At 39.3% G+C, this 17,232-nt stretch overlaps 1 protein-coding gene across 1 annotated transcript in view; it reads left to right on the top strand.

Moving 5' to 3' along the window:
* Window positions 1-17,232, top strand: part of HDDC3 (HD domain containing 3) — a 182,503-nt gene that overhangs the window by 10,086 nt on the left and 155,185 nt on the right. The gene's annotated exons all lie outside the window — the stretch shown is intronic.

Consider the following 17,232-nt stretch of genomic DNA (forward strand, 5'->3'; position numbering starts at 1 on the left):
TTTTTTTCTGTTCGAGTTTGTGGTACAATGGGGATCGGATAATTTGCCCTTTTGCCACGCAGGTGTGTGTGTGCATGCGTGTGCGCGTGCAAGAGTTTGAGTCTATATATATATATATATATATATATATATATATATATATATATATATATATATATATATATATATATGCTTGGCTCAGGTCCAGCACAGGCAACATTGCATTTCAGACACCTCCACTGTGCCCCCAAGCCATTCATTGAACATGTTTATCTATTCCATTTTTAAAGATTTTAATTTATTTGCAGTTTGTTAACCAGGAAAGTCCATTGGGCCAAAGTGAGCACTTTTTCAATGGACACCCGGGGAGAAAAGCTCCATGTTAATACAATATATAGAGAAAAGCTCCATGTTAATACAATATATATATATATATATGTATATATATATATATATATATATATATGTATATATACATACATACAGTCAAAATGCATATACATACAGCCAAGATGCATTTACATACAGCAAAAATGTAATATAAAAGTATAAGTTTAACAAACAATATAATGAGACATAGGATCAAAAATTGATAGAGGGTAAATTAAATATAGAATCAGTAGGGTTGATAAGATTTTGTGTAATCTTCTTCTTCTTCTTTCGGCTTTTCCCGGTTAGGGGTCGCCACAGCGGATCACAGTGTCCGCACATTGATTGGCAGTGGAGTTTTACGGTGTCGAGTTGCCAGCCCGGCGCCCAACCTTCCACAGAAGGCACACTCACACACACACCTAGGGCCAATTTAGAGTGTCCAATCCACCTGAAGCATGTCTTTGGGATGTGGGAGGAAACTGGAGCACCCGGAGGAAACCCACGCGACCACAGGGAGGACATGCAGACTCCGCACAGAAGGCACCCCAGCCGGGAATCGAACCGGAGAACCTCTTGCTGTGAGGCGGCAATGCTAACCACTGCACCACCGTGGCCGCCCATATAAGATTTTGTGTAATAATAGATGTAAATGTGTAATAGTTTAAGCTTTATAGAGTAGAAGGTGGGAGGGAAGGAAAAATAGCAAAGTATGAAGAGAAGGCGGAGGATAGGTAGGTTAGTGTTAGGTAAGGTGCAGATAGGTATGGATGATCAATAGGTGATGTAATGTAGCACACTGTAACTAAATTAGTTACACTTGATAATGGGGTTAGTGGACTTAGAATTTCACCCTTTGTCAACATTTTCTTAAGTTGTGGTATGGAGGGCTAGTTTTCAGGGATAAGAAAGCAAAATGTTTATTCTTGATTTATAAAGACAGGTTGGACACCACTCACATTCTTGCATTGTACTGTACATCAAAGGAAGCCTTTGTGCAGTGGTGGCATTCAGATAAGCAACTTAGTAATGCATATTTGTCTGAGCATGGTTCATGTACAAGTAAATTCTCACACTGTGGCAAGACATTAGTACTGCTAGGAATGACAGAGCTCCTGCCTTGATATTGGGCTCTTAGTCCTGCTGTTGTCGGAAAACTGGAGCTGTGTATATATAGCTGTTGCTAGGGATTATCTCTCATAGAGTCTTGACTGCTGTCTCATCCATTTAGTAGATGTTTTATGAAATAAAGCAAATTGTCTGATGCATCTTTTCATATGTGTATTTATTTATATAAAGCTGTATCCTACATTTGTGTGTGTGTGTGTGTGTGTGTGTGTGTGTGTGTGTGTGTGTGTGTGTCTATACAGCCTCAGCAGTGCTGTTTATCCAGAGTAGTGACCAGGGTGGGTGTGTGGCAGCTGCCACACCACCGAACATGTATGTTATGTCCAGGTTCTGTGAAACTACATATCCAAAACTGTTCAACAGTACTGGAGCTAGCCGTGTCACCTGTGTGCCATGTTACTGTGGTGTGCATCTGGACCTCAAGATGTGCATTCCATTGGATTTTTGTGTTACATGGAGCAGTTGGCTTTATAATCTGATGAGTTATTTGTACATTATTTTCACTGGTAGTTTCCTACAATGCATTAGGTAACACAATGTTTTTGATGTCGTTTACAATAAAAGCTTTTCATTCTTACATTGCAGGCTGACATTTTTGTCCTTGTGCTAGGAGTAAAACTGTTATTCCTTTTTATAAGTGATCAAGAATCCCACTCAAAGCCATTTCCATACCTCAGAAGCCAGACTAAATGGTGTATGGCTCCCTTCCTGTTGTCTCTTTACTTCAGTGAAGTGGAAATAAATCTACCACATCTTTCTTTGTTGTATATCCATACTTTACCACCCCATTTCCAGTTGCATTTCTGAAAGAGGTAGTCAGCGGTATTTCTACCGATTCTCCCTTTTGATTGTGGAAAATATCAAGGTGTGTCTAATCAGTCGTGTGACGTCACCACTCTGGGCCAGTAATCAAGAAGCCTGAATCCTCACCAGTGACACTGGAGAGGAACATTCACTTGGAATGCAAATGGATACACTCAGGTTTTCCAGATGCAGACCTCTCTGCCTCAAGCACAGTTTCCCTTAACAGCACAGAGGGAACACAGTCAGCCCGGGGTCTGGATTCCTTTAAATCTGTTTCCCTCCAGGGCCCCAGTAAGGCTTCCCACTAGCACAGCTATAGGGTTAAGTCCTCAGTTGAGTGTTCAAGCCAAGTCATCCAGCACCCTCTCTGTGAAACCAGTGCTTAGTGTCCCTGCTGCAAGTAGCTCTCATACACACACACACACACACACACACACACACACACACACACACACACACACACACACACACACACACACACAGTGTGATTTGATATTTCACACATACCTGGGGAAAGCTGGCACAGATTTACTCACTCTTCCCCCTTCTGCCCACACTATAGGGTAGGTACCTTGCCACCAGGCACCCCAAGCCAGCTACTCTAAGGCTCTTGCAAGGGTACCCATAATATTGAGTGAAATTAATATTAATACAAACAGTAATGTTGACCAATCAGCCAGGTTTTCAGGAGTGGCCTCAGTGTCACCAATAGATGTAAGCACTCTCAAAGATTAAAATAATTTCTAAAGGGACCAGCCAAATAATAAAAGAATGTGAAAATACGAAATATCTATTTACAGTAAACACTACAGTTTCAATCACAGGAAATATTAAAAATAGGCATAGCTTGAAAGATTCACACAGTTACAGAAAAACAACATTTAACTGTTCTCACTATATTTTCCTGACTGATCTAGAGGATTACTGTTTCTACGTACTTAACAGAGCAAGGAAAGATGAAGTAGGTGAGAGATCCTTCTATGTCAGGTTCCCAAAAACAGACTGCCCTGTAATGTTAAAACATTATTTCTGTACAGAATGGCATGATATACATCTGGTCATCTGACTTCTGGTTCTCATGCAACTCCCTATTGCTAGAAACTGCCAAGATTTAGCATTAGATGTCAATGCACACACAAGAGAATTGCTCAGATGTGGTGCAGCTTCTGGAAGTCATAAAACAATTACAAACCTCTACTCCTCCTACAGAGACTAACAAACCATGAGTCTCTGGCTTCATTCAAAACTGTGAGATAACATCTGTGTGACCTAGGCCCAGTAATTTAATTTCTTACTGTTTTCCAAAGTTAGCTGGAGCTAAGCTTAACATCTTCTCTTCCAGTATTCTCTGTTAACATATATTTAATTTGGTTACAATACAGTCAAGTAAGCCCACTGTTGGTAAATTTTTAACACAAGAAACTTTACAAATCCATTTTCAACACAAGCATCTGCACAGATCAGTTTGATATTCAATAACATATAATTCTTTACTAAATTCCAGCTAGCTGTGCTGGCGTGTGTTACACATCCACTGCCCTACCTCTGTTGGCATAGCTGGCAATACCTCACATTGTCACTTCTCTCCCCCTTTGAAGACTCACGCTAGTTTTTCAAGTGACCCTTGAGAAACATTGAGGAATGAACCTATCTGGGGATACATTAACCCATACCCTGTACCTTAAGAGCCCATTGGCATTGCTAATGCCACTGCAGTGCTGCACTGTCATATCATATGCCTGCAACCTAAGGCTCCAACTTAGTAACTTGGCATTTTGCTGGCTGGCTCGATGTAGCCATGTTAATGGATTGTGGTCTAACTACAGTGAATTTCCTTTCATACAGATAGGGTTGAAGCTTCTGCAGTGCCCATACTATGGCTACACATTCTTTTTCTATTGCTGCATAACATGGTAGGGGTCCAGGGCTAAGCTATACCACTGGGTGCTCTTCTCCCTCTAAGGAAACCTGGCCGAGTACAGCCCCCACCCCATGGTTTGAAGCGTCCACCTGCACAACAAATTCTTTGCTGTAATCTGGACTGGCTAACACAGGGGGTCCTCCTAAAGCACCTGTAAGCTTTTGGAATGCCTGCTTGCAGGCTAGGGTCCACACTATCTTGTCTAGCCTGTTTTTCCTTGTCGGGTCTCTGAGGGAAGCCGGTATTGTGCTTTATGACCTGCAAAAGGAATGTCATAGGCTATGGCTAGCAGTGCCAGATGGTGGGCTGTAGGCAATACCAGCTGCTATATTACCTCACTCTCTAGCTTTCCCTCAGGGGTCCACTTTGTATACAGTAACCCTTTGTTTCAATATACAGATTCCCCCTATCCTTGAGAATCCAGTACCTCCTTGCCTACCTCCCTCAAGCCTTGTAATATAGGGTCTGAGAGCTGACCTGCAAAAGAAATGTCATGGGCTATGGCTAGCAGTGATAGACAGTAAGCTCTAGGCACTACCAACTGCTGTATTACCTCACTCTCTAGCCTTCCGCCAGGGGTCCACTCTGTATACAGTAACCCTTTGTTCCAATATGGAGATTCCCCCTTTCCTTGAGAATCGGGTGCCTCCTTACCGACCTCCCTCAAGCCTTGTAATGTAGGGACTGAGAGCTGAGCCTGTCTCAGCTATTCTTTTGTGACTCTTCCCAGCTTCCCTTCCACACAAGGTCTAGTGTCCTCTGACAGTGGTGCCTCACTGTCAACCTGGGTACTACCACTCACCTTTGCCCTTGCAGTCACTCTTTCCAAGGGAACATCAGTACCTACCAGCAGCTGTGGCTCACCTTCAGGCTCACAGGGTAGCTCCCTCCCTGAAATAGCCACATCACTAGCCCTGGCTTCAGGTGTGGTTTCTGTTTGGGTCTCATCCAGGCTACCAGACCCAAATGCCTGGCTGTGTGTAACTGCATGCACACAATGTACTGCATTATCAGAATCATTCCCTGTCAGGACATCTGTAGGGATACCCTCAAACACACCTACTTGCTTGCTTCCCTTTCCACCCTCCCAGTCAAGGTGAACCCTGACCAAAGGCATTTGGAATGGGGTCCCTCCTAAAGCTCTGACTATAGTGGACTGCCCAAACAAGGACTGTTCCTCATTAACCACTGCAGGCTTCACAGTGGTTATGTCAGAGGCTGTGTCTGTCTTACCAGTGGTCTGTTTTCTATCCACTAAGATAGGATATAACCTCTTGTGATAGTTTGGTACCCCTGTTGTCTCTAGACAACTTACCATTGGCATACTATCATTTCCACTTGCTGGCTCCTCCAGCTTTTGTTTCCCACCTTACCTCCATGGACTTCTGTATGATACATGACCCCACAGGTTATATGTAAAACATTTAACCCTTGATCCTGGCAGTGTACCTGAACTAGTGGCCTTCCCTGTTACTGGCGGACTGTGTTAAAACATTATTTCTATACAGAATGACATCACATACATCTGGTCATCTGATGTCTGGTTTCCATGCCCATTGCTAAAAACCGCCAGGATTTAGCACCTGCATGTCAATAGTACCCATACAAGAGCATTGCTCAGATTTGGTGCAGCTTCTGGAAGTCCTAAAACAATTACAAACTTATACTCCTCCTACAGAGACTAACAAACCATGCTTCTTATAGACATTGTGTGTCTGGTTTCATTCAAAACTGTGAGATAACATCTTTGTGGCCTAGGCCCAGCAATTTAATTTCTTACTATTCCAAAGTTAGCTAGAGCTGAGCTTAACCTCTTCTCTTCCACTAACCTCTCATCATATACATATTAGTTACAATACAGTTAGGACCCACTGTTGGTTCATTTTTAACACAAGCAACTTTACAAATCCATTTTTAACACAAGCAACTGTACAAATCAGTTTGATATTCAAATAACGTATACTTCTTTACTAAATTCCAGTTAGCTGCGCTGGCATGTGTTACACATCTGCTGCCATACTTTCCCTAGCATAGCTGGCAATACCTCACATTGTCGCAATTTGTCTAACTTCGTTTTTTAAAAGTTCATTCTTAACTCTTCCATCACCAAATCAGTATTATGATCAAAGATTCCTTCCAATATATTGGTCTTGTTTGATTTTAGTAAATAGTATCTGTTTTCTTATGTGAATACTAAACAGAGGTATATTTTCAATGATTTATGCTCTGCTTTTTCTTTAAGTGTTACTCATAGTTAACAATCCCTGTTTTTTATTATGTTTGGACATCCTTCTGTTTGCTTTTCCTTTATGTATCCTGACATAGCTTCCCCTTCTTGATAGCTTTTCCCCTCAGTTTGGATATGATGGGTGACACTGATGCAGCAGTTGGTGTTACTGCTACTCACAGGTTTTCTGGTTAGGTTCTTAGCTGGTGTTTCATCTGTGCAGAGTTTGCACGTCCTCCTTTTGTCCATGGGAGTTATTTGCTGAGTTTTCTCTTTCCTCCCACATCCAAACAACATAGTCGCTGTAGTTGAATTGGCGATATTCCAAACTGCTAATAGGTGTGTCTGCCATGTGTGAGTGAATGTTTGTGTGCATCCTGTAATAAAATGATGTCCTGATCAGGATTGTTTTTAATTCATTGCACCCAATGAGTGCCCGAATAATTTATGACCTTAAACTGGATTAAAAAAGCAGATAATCAGAGAATGAATGACGGAACAAATTAATTGATGAATAGCTTGTGTTATGTTTTCTGCTCCCTGCTTTAATTGCTGTAGTGTTCTGGGTTTAAATATTTGCTGTTCTGTTTGTTGAATGTTGTTCTTTTCTCCTTAACTTTGTCACCACTTAGAATTACTATGTGGTCTGCTAAGTACTGCTCTTACAAGACTTTATCCACTTGTTTATAGTTACAGAGCCTTAAGTTGCTGTCTTCTACTTTTATTTGTCTTCAGATTTGTGTTTACTTTTTTTGTTAAACAACATTGCTCGGTGGTTGACTGTTCCCATATGTTTATCAGCTTGTATAGAAGAGATTTCTTCACCAGATTGTTCCCTTTTGGGTGGATTTTAAAAGCAACTATCGGAAATATTCTCTGTGTAATGTGTTACGTAAGTATAGCATTGCTTTTGGTAGTGGTTATAGTAAAAGTTCTCTAGTTAACATCTAGTCTGTCCATAGCCACCGCTAGTAGTATCTGGACGTTTCTGCTAGTCTTACAGTATTTTTTTCTCATTTCTTTGCCCATTTCAGTATCATGAGATCATATTGTATTAAAATGTACTAGACAAAATTTGGTGCTATTTCTAGTCGCTGGAGTGATGCACAGAGCCTATGCCCCTTCTCACTTCCATTATTTTAGTCCATTTTCTTATATAGAAAGCTTACCCTAATAAAGTACAAGTCATAGTCCTCTGTGTATTTTGTTTCTTTGCTTGCCAGATTTCTATAAATCTCTGTTCTTATCAAGGCCATTAGGTTACAGAGCTTCTTACAATGGTGTGCATGTGTTTCTGCTGTTTATTTTCCAGATTCAGATGGTATTAATCTTTTATAGCCGTTGCTGCTTTTGAGTTTTGTATTTGCCTGTTTCCTGCTTCATATTGGCATTTCTGCCTTTGTTCATTTAACTATCTCTTTTTTTAATTGTTATTATTATTTTTTTTAATAAAAAGCTTGAAGTTATCTCGACTAGTTAAATACTCACTTCCCAAGCATTTATGCCTGTTGTGTAGTGTTTTGGTCCTAGCCAGTACAGATCTGCATATAGAAAGGGAGACCCAGTCTCTACTGAAATTAAAAGTCTGGACTATGCGCTGATTTCTTCCAAAGGTATTTAGTTCCAGTTCTTAAATACTGTCCTAGTCTGCATGTATTTGTCCTTGCTGAAAATCTATATAGCCTTTGTGATTTAGCAAAAATGCAAAGAAATAACAGGGATGGATAGCTAGTATCAAAGTATACACAGTGATTACAGCACTTATTTTTCTGTACTGTACAGCCATCATTAGTTTAAAATCAGTTACCCTTACAGAAAACACATTTCCAGTAAATGCATAATGCAGTACTCTGTCTTTATTTGTAAATGTTATTAAAATGTGCTTTCTTGGCCAGGTCTCTGAGTCATTTTTATTAAACATAACATCTGTGTGTGTGTTTCTGCGTGGGTGCACGTGTGCGCACGCATATGTGTATGTATGTATGTGTGCGTGTGTGTGTGTGTGTGTCTAGTCTTCTAGAAACAAGAACAGTGTGTTTGTTTATTTATTGACTTTTTTTTTGGCTAACCCTTGATAATATTTATTGTTTTTCTTCTTTGAGGAATAAGATATTGGTAGTTAACAGTATATGATGCAAAAAGCAAATATTCACTGAAATAACAAATATGTAAGACAATAAAATGTGTAAAGTATGTGGAGATTATTTTCTAAATTTGTTAATATATGTAAGAGAAAAATGTGTATGGGGTATGGAAGAGTGTTTTTTACATTTTTTTTAATTTAGAATTCTGAAAGTTTTTTTTCACCCAAGAGTATTTTTTTCAAGAATTTAACTAGGAATGTTGTTGTTTATGAGAGGAGGAAAAACGGCAGTCCTGAATAGCAAGTGGGTGTATTTTAGCAAGTGTTTGTGGGATACGTACCTAAATTAAAAAGCTTACACATGTCTACTATGACATCTTGGAAATTAAATGTTCAGTTGCACAGGCTCAAAAACCTCCAATAACATTTACTCAAATTACAGACCAAAAGCAAGTTTTTTGCAGGGTTGCTAGCCCCCTTGTGGGGGCAAGCTCCCCACAACCCCTGAATTTAAATGCAAATATAACATCTGCATGGTTGCACAGCATTAAGGAAAGCAGAAACTCTTCAAAACAGCTAAAAGCAGTCATGAGCAACCAGTGTTTACACTTTGACAGAACAATTGAAACTTGTTAACTCAGTTTACAAACATATGCAGGTAAGCCATTTATACACATGACAGCATGACAAGAACAGAGTGCTGCATGGGTGTTCAAACTTCAGAGAGAGGATGATTAATCTGTATAATACTGTTTATTTCTTTGTTGAGCTGGCTAGACCCTGACTAGATGGAACTTTTTAGAGTCAACCCAAAAGTTCTGCTTGGTTAAGTGACTTGCACAGAATCGTATAGTAGCCACATAGAGGCTGTTGGAATCAAACTGTGAGCTATAGGAAGCAGATTAACACTTCATTTACTTAATACTCTTCACTAACCGCAAAACAACTAATTTGACATTGGAATTTTAACTCCCCATTGTGTCCTTTTGCATGTTTTGCTGTAGATAAAATTCTGAGCTTTCTGCCATTATATCTTGTACCTGCTTTCAACAAATCTATATTATAGTTGCTGTCATGCTGTCAAAAGGTAACTTTTTTTTAGTTAACGTCCTTGTATTGGTCTCATGATTTAGGTTCCATTTCAGTTAGATACCGCTTCTTGATGGAAGGAGGTTAGAATGGTCACAATATGTAGTAGTTATAAGAACTTCTGGTGTGATATAAAGCACACTGAACCCACAAAGACTAGACAAGAGCTATTTTATTTGTCTCTTAGAAGCATTTCACATTTTAATATTAAAATTTAAACGTTAGAAATAACCATTTTCTTTTGTTACCAACAAACTATGACTACTACAAGTTATGTAACAGCAGCATGCATTTACCATGTTTATTTTTAAAACTTGTTTACATCAAGTTCACATACGATTTAAGGTATATAGCATTAACTATATGCATGTACTGAGCAAAAGCATTAAAATCACTTATGATGCTATTTTATGCCTTTATAATGCCATCTACAAACTGCATATAAATTATCGCTGCAAAGGACTGAAATCACCTATAGTAAATGTTGTACCATTTGTACAGTGTAGGCTTACCTGTCTAATAGCCAGTACCAATTTATAGCCTCTGTGTTTAAAGTATAGGAAAGAATGACAAAATTAATCTGAAGAACTCTTTAAATGCATTACTTTGCTGGGTGTATTGACATTAAAGTTATTAGTGGAATAGATGTTTCACTTTCTTTTTTAGCAGGAAAGCAGTGACTAAAATGAAAACATAGAAATGCAGTTTTAAGGGGGCAAATCATTCGTGAGAGACATAGGCACAGTTTACAGCTTTGAAAACTTAAATTAAGCAGTTTGTCTTTTTAAAGTATTTGCATCCAATTCCAAATAAGTAGCATGCAAATAATGTACGGTTACACATCTCAGTTAACTGAAGTACATGTTTTTGTTTGTGTGTGTGTGTGTGTGTTTGGGGTAGTGGTGTTCTCCTGTAGCACAGTTCCATTTTTTTGTCAGGAAGAGACCCAGAGTACTTTTGTTTTGAAGAAAAGTAAACTTTTCTCTATGTGAGGGAAGCTTATGCTATGAAGCAAAGCTATGCATTTGTTGATCAGAGGTTCTTCTGTCCTGCTTCTGATATGTATAATGACTTCTGTCATCCATATACACCATATTTATATTTGCTGCATTTATCCCATATTCATACCCACATGATTCTGGGCATGTTTTTTGTTATGTTTGTACTCACCAAATTTACAGTTAAACACTTGGTATGTTTTGTAAATATCAGCATCATTAACTTGTATCTTTACTCAGTGTACAGTATAAGTAGCTACATTGCCTCTGTTTTTTTTTTATTTCAATCTTGTATTATCACTAATGATGTACTGACAATACCATTATCACTGTATAAGTTATGCGCATGCATGTGTGCGTGTGTACACAATTCTGCACCTGTTGGTTATATGCTGTTAACACATGCACTTATTACTGTATGTACACTCATTGTTTGTGATTCATCTGATGTAGCCAGTTTTTAGAAACCCACAGCTAGATGACCCCAGTAGAATTGAAGCAAACCAATCAAAAATATTGGGTGGAGAGACAATCCATCACCCTTTTAATGCAGGGGTTTTAGTTTCTTAGCCCGTTTACTTTTTCTGCTTCTTCTTCTTTTGGCTTTTTCCCCGGTAAGGGGTCGCCACAGCGGATCATCTGTCCGCTCATGATTGGCAGTGGAGTTTTACGGTGTCAAGTTGCCAGCCCGGCGCCCAACCTTCCACAGAAGGTACACACACACTCACACCTAGGGCCAATTTAGAGCGTCCAGTCCACCTACCGCATGTCTTTGGGATGTGGGAGGAAATCGGAGCACCCGGAGGAAACCCACGCGACCACAAGGAGGACATGCAGACTCCGCACAGAAGGCACCCCAGCCGAAAATAGAACCGGAGAACCGCTTGCTGTGAGGTGGCAACGCTAGCTGCTGCACCACCATGGCCACCCCAAAGTGTAGAGGATGGTAATGGGCCTATAATTACTGAGCTCAACTGAATGACCACATCTGTGACGGACAGGATGTAGCATTTTTTTTCCACAAGAGAGGTACATGACATTCCTTGATAGAATGATTTATCAGAGCTGAGACAAAGTAAGCAGTGGCCTCTCCTACAAGTTTTAGTTATTTACAAGTTATATTCTCTGGTGTTAGAAATGTAGGTTTTAGTTTAAGTAGTAGTTTTTTAACAGTAGCAGTTAGGACTGACTAAAGTGGGAGAGATGGAGAAAGAATGGGGAGATAAGAATTGCAATGTGTTCAAGGTGCAGTTATGGTTAGTGTTATTAAGTAAAGAAGAGGCTACATTAATAAACGTAAGAGAGAAATTCACTGGAAATATTTGTAGTCATTAGATTTGTGTGTACATGAAGGTTGTGTTGACTGACCAGTGTTTAGAAGCTGATTTGTGGAAGACCAGAATACCTTGGCATTGTGGCAACTGTTATTTTGTATGTTTTGTCTGATTTTAATGTGATGTTAAGCACCATTACTAAGCTCTCTGAATATCTGCTGGATAGAGTGAGTTTTACTTAATGCCCAGGTTTTCCAGACAGCATCTCTAACTTCCTGAGATAGTTGGTGCTTCTGGACAACCAAGGGGGCAGGACCTGACTTTTTTTTTTTTTTTTTTTTTTTTTTTGTTAGTAGGGCTAGTTCATTTAGGATGCCTAGGAAAATATGGGATACAGCATCAAGTGGCAAATATTTAGGTTGGTACAGTAAAATCCCAGTTAACTGGCACACGAGTGGATTGGTAGATGTCAGACAACTGTAGTTTCTGGTTGCTTGAGAGTTACTATTAAAAAATTGGCCTGACAAATACTGTACCCTACACTATTTGCTTGGTTTGTCTTGTTCTCAGGTAGGAGGGAGAGGGGAATTTATTCCTATGTTCCTTTTTAAAACTCTAAAAACATAAAGAATGTTTCTGCAAGGGGAAAACAGAAAGTGCAACACATGAAAAAAAAGAAGTCATGTCTTGCCATAACGTTCCATCTGTGTTGTTGATCTTCTTGTATTCATCACCGATGGGCTTGGTTCGGAGCCCCCCGGAACCGCGCCGGCCCAACACCAAGCTCACGTACACCAAAAACTCCCGAGCTAAGCCACCAGCCACCTCAGACCAAGTCTGCATAAGACATATAGAAGTAAAGCAGAGGCTATTTCTGCGCAAAAACCCTGAATACACCACAAGGACCCATGAGATCTACCAGGAGCTTTTGGTGGGGGACGGAGGGTGGGATGTGATGAATGGAAGAAGATCAACAACGCAGATAGAACGTTATGGTAAGACATAACTTCTTTAACTGATGTTAATCTTCTTCCCATTCATCACTGATGGGACAGAATCCTAAGCTACCTGAGACTTTATAAGGAGTCAAATAGTTAGGGTAAGTTATAAAAACCTATGAGCAGGTGGCAGTTCAGTTTACTGGCATCATCTGGTTGTGGTTTTTCATAGAATTCAGAAGTTTCAAGGCTATTTTAGTCTAAAGACCATGTACACCTTGGCAATACACGCATTCAGGCTTTACATCCTTTTCTGAGGAAGGAGGAACCAGTTAGTCTCAGGAAACATTGAGAGTATCCATCCAGTCATCCAGGTTTCATTTGAAGAAGATATTGAATGGCTTTTCTTAACCTGCAGAAGTTTATTTCAGAGAAGGAGAGGGTATTGGGAGGTGAATTTCTGTCTCCATAATGTTCTGTTTATCTTCTGGTGAAGCTTTAGGTATCTGGGTCTTGTGTTAGCTTTACTGTTTGACTTACTGAGCTTTAAAAGGAAAAAGACCACCGCATTTCTAATGCCATGGTAAGAGAATCACAGATCACGACATACGACAAGAGTACAGGCCTCCCCTAGTAACTAAGGTTGTAAAGATCTTTTTGGTTAGTAACCTCTGGGGCTTTTCAGATGTGTTGATATGTTGAGTGACATACATCCCAAAGGAGAGTGTTGTAATCTGTAGTGAGTCTGATCAGTACTGAATATGGGGGACCGATAACATCTTTGGATCCAGTTGAAGTGTCCTTGGCTATTAGTTGTGATTAGTGGAGGGATTTCCTGACTGCTGTTGCCACATGATGATCAAAGGGGAGGGAATTATCAACCTAGGTGCCCATGTCCCTAACTACCTTTTTTATTTAGTAAGGGAGTATTGTCTATACTATATGTTGTCTGTAAATGTTGTTTTTCAAAGGAAACTACTGCACTTTTTAGTATTCAGTCTGATCCCATTATCCATATGCCACATATTAACTAGGGTAGGCTCTTTTGAAAGGGTAGAAATATATGACGGGGTTTTGGCAATTACACCAAGTTTATAGTCTACAGATTTGGTAGGAAATCGGTTTTGAGATCAGAAAAGTAGAGGTCAAACAGGAGAGGACCCAGTATAGACCCCCGAGGGACTCCATTGATTACCTTAGCACTATTTCAAGTGGCACCTGCCACACAGACTATATGGATTCTGTCTTTCATGGCAATTCATCCTACCACATAAGGATCTATGTTTAAGGCATACAGTATTCTTACAATTATAGCATAGTATTGAATGCTTTGGCCAGATTGAGATAAGCGGTATGAATGACATGACAGTCTTGAAGTTAACACGATTTAACAGGCATGATTTCCCTTTGAAGACAATTTGCTATCATAATTAATGGGACTAGTTATTGTATGCTCTATAGCTTTACAGGCCAGACTTGCCAGGCTAATTGATCTACAGTTTTTAAGGCCCATGGTAGGCGACCCTTGTGGCAGGGCATCATCACAGCAGTATGCCAGGAGTATTTGGGAACATTGGCTGTGACTAAGCTTAGGTTAATCAGTAGGTTAAGCACCCAAATATGTTGTCAGGACCAATGGTGGAAGTGTTTTTGGTCTTTGATGATACCTTAAGAACATGGCCCTTAGTGGTGATAAGGGGTGGACGGGATTCTTTGAGTGATGTTCTAGGGGGTTGGGGTCCTATTTGAGGTGAACTTATTTGCTAGTATATTTGCAATGTCAGTCGGGTCTAAGTTGGGAGGCCCATTAAGGAAAGGGTAGGAGCCGCGTTGAGTGTTTTCTTCGTTTTCTAACATAGCTAAAGAAGGACTTGTAGTTATCCTTTACTTCAGAAGCTAATCTCCGTTTTTATGTTGCTTTACTGGTTCTTACCGTGCTTTTCATTTTTTGGTGATATTTTGTATGCTATCCTCGTTCTGATTAGGTTTACTGTACAGTAGAGGTTTTTTTTATATATTTTATGAAGTGTAGTTATGTTGGCTTACCATTTGTGTGTGTGGGGGGGGTTGTTTTTCAGTGTCCCTTGCTAGAAATTGTAAAAAAGCAACTTGATTGTGCAAGACGACACCTACGCATTTCTACATCAGTAAAAGATATGTGGTAACTTACTTCACCTGTACTCTGGCTGTGCCCAACTGGGCCTTTTGGTCAATAAACCAAAATAAATTATTTAACTGTCTTCTCCATTTGATCCCCATCCCACCTTGTTGACGGCTGTGATTCTTGTCATTTATTCAACCTGTTTTAAAGAGTCAAGCTCCTGACACTTACTTACCATTGTGCATTGTAGCAGCTTAAGATAAAGTGTTAATAATGTTACTGATTTTTGTGCTTAGCTTGTAGTTTTTATTTATTTTATTGTGCATTTGTTTACTGGGTCATGCGAGACCCCTTTTCATCAGAGGATCTTGGAGAAATGCTCTATGAACAACAAACATCTTATTCATTGTACAAACAGTATACAAAAGAATAAACAGCATGATTCACCTTAAAAATAAATTATTAATTTTGCATGATTCTTTTACAGTCATAAATAAAATTGCAGCTTCTCTGAAATGCATTAAGGAAATAAAATCAGAAATGTTTTCACATTAAGCAAACATAGATCCTAGAAATCAAGACATTAACATTTATAGAAATGTTCAGTAATGTGTAACACTGAAAAAAAATTTTCAGAGAAGAAAGTAAGATTTTTTTGCAGATCTGCAGTAGTAGTTGACCTATATGACAAGTATGTTAAAAAAACTTAGGTTAGCTATATATAGGCTGAGTCTATAGAAATCACTGTATGTGCACAGTCATAAAATTGTGATATGTTGTTAAGTGCTGTCAGAAAATTAAATGTAAAGGTAAATGAAGGAAAGTATTTTTAAGAAAAATGGAGGCAGTATGTTTGGTAGTTACAAAATGGGTATGAGATGGGGTTTAACATGTATAGAATTGTACAAGCATAAAAGTAGGAAAATATAGGTTCACAATAATTAAATGTGAGGTTCGAGAATACATATTAATGTCAGTACGTTGTACAAGTATAGTATGCGCATAAATAGTACAAGCAGGGAGTTAGAGTTGGAAGTATGCAGAGAAAATTGGGTTGAGAGTTGTTCATCCTGGAGTACTGATGCAGGGGCAGTACCTGGAGTTGAGCAGGTATACTCATAGTTTCATTTTTGAAATGTTAGGGATTTTGGAGTTACTTGAGTGTACAGGGGAATTTTATTCCAAAGTTTGGCAATATAATTAGAATACAGGAAATCTCCATTTGAGTTATATGATCTGACTTGAGAGGCTAGGAATTTGTCTGCATACTGGAGTTGCCTCATTGAAACTGTGGTGGTGGTGCTGCGGTAGCGTTGTCGTCTCACAGTAAGACGTTGTCCTGTTAGATTCTCAGCTAAAGCGTCTTCTGTGTGGAGACATGCGTGAATGGGTGTACCTTCGTTGAAGGTTGTGCGTCAGGGCTGGCAACTCGGCACGTAATAATCTACTGCCAATCATTAGCGGACCAGAGTTCCGCTGTGGCGACCCCTAACCGTGAAAAGCCGAAAGACACAACAACAACTGGAGTTGCCTCATTGGGTGGTACCATTGGAGTAAAGATGATAGAGGGACATTTTGATTGATGGTGTAGAATGGAATGACTACTTCAGTTGGGTGTAATGAAAGTGGCTAGGGAGCTCCATCAAACCAGTTTTCTTTAATGCAGTACAGTAGTGAGTTGTCTTGGGTAGGTAAGAGGTAAATTGTGATATCATATTATGCTATCGGTCCAGCTGGTTTTAGCCGGGTGGCATGTAGGTTGGTAACAATGGAAGATACACAGAGTAGCTTGGATAGGAGATATGCAGCATGGACATGGTCTGAGAGTTAGATTTGATATAGAGGGCACCCAGTTTTTGGTGAGTAGTGTTACTCTGTACAGTGATGCCAAGTAATCTGGTATTTGTAACAAGATCAAGTGTACTATTTTCCGATTATAAAAGAGGAAATATAATTTGTGTGATAGCATTTAAATAGGAAGAGTATTACTTTTTTTTTTTTTTTTTTTGCGTTGCATTTTAGGTTACTTTGTTGTAGCCAGTGTAGTTAGTAGTGTATTGTAGATTTGATGTGTGTTGCAGGAAACAATTACACTTGTTTTCCTGTCTCTGCACGGCTTAAGAAAATGTTTCATAAACAGAGTGATTACTTATGTAATATTTTGGTGTCATGGCAAACTGCTCTAGCGACCATATTATTATACTGAAAACATTTAATGATGTATTTTCCCTACTGAGCATTTTGAAACACAAGTTCTGAACTTCCAATACTTAATACAACTATTTTGTTTAACTTTGAATAAATACTAGCCTATGCTCGTG

Source organism: Protopterus annectens, chromosome 7.part0 (assembly GCF_019279795.1).
Source record: "Protopterus annectens isolate FY-2018-M chromosome 7.part0, PAN1.0, whole genome shotgun sequence".
In the NCBI taxonomy this organism is placed as follows: Eukaryota; Metazoa; Chordata; order Ceratodontiformes; family Protopteridae; genus Protopterus; species Protopterus annectens.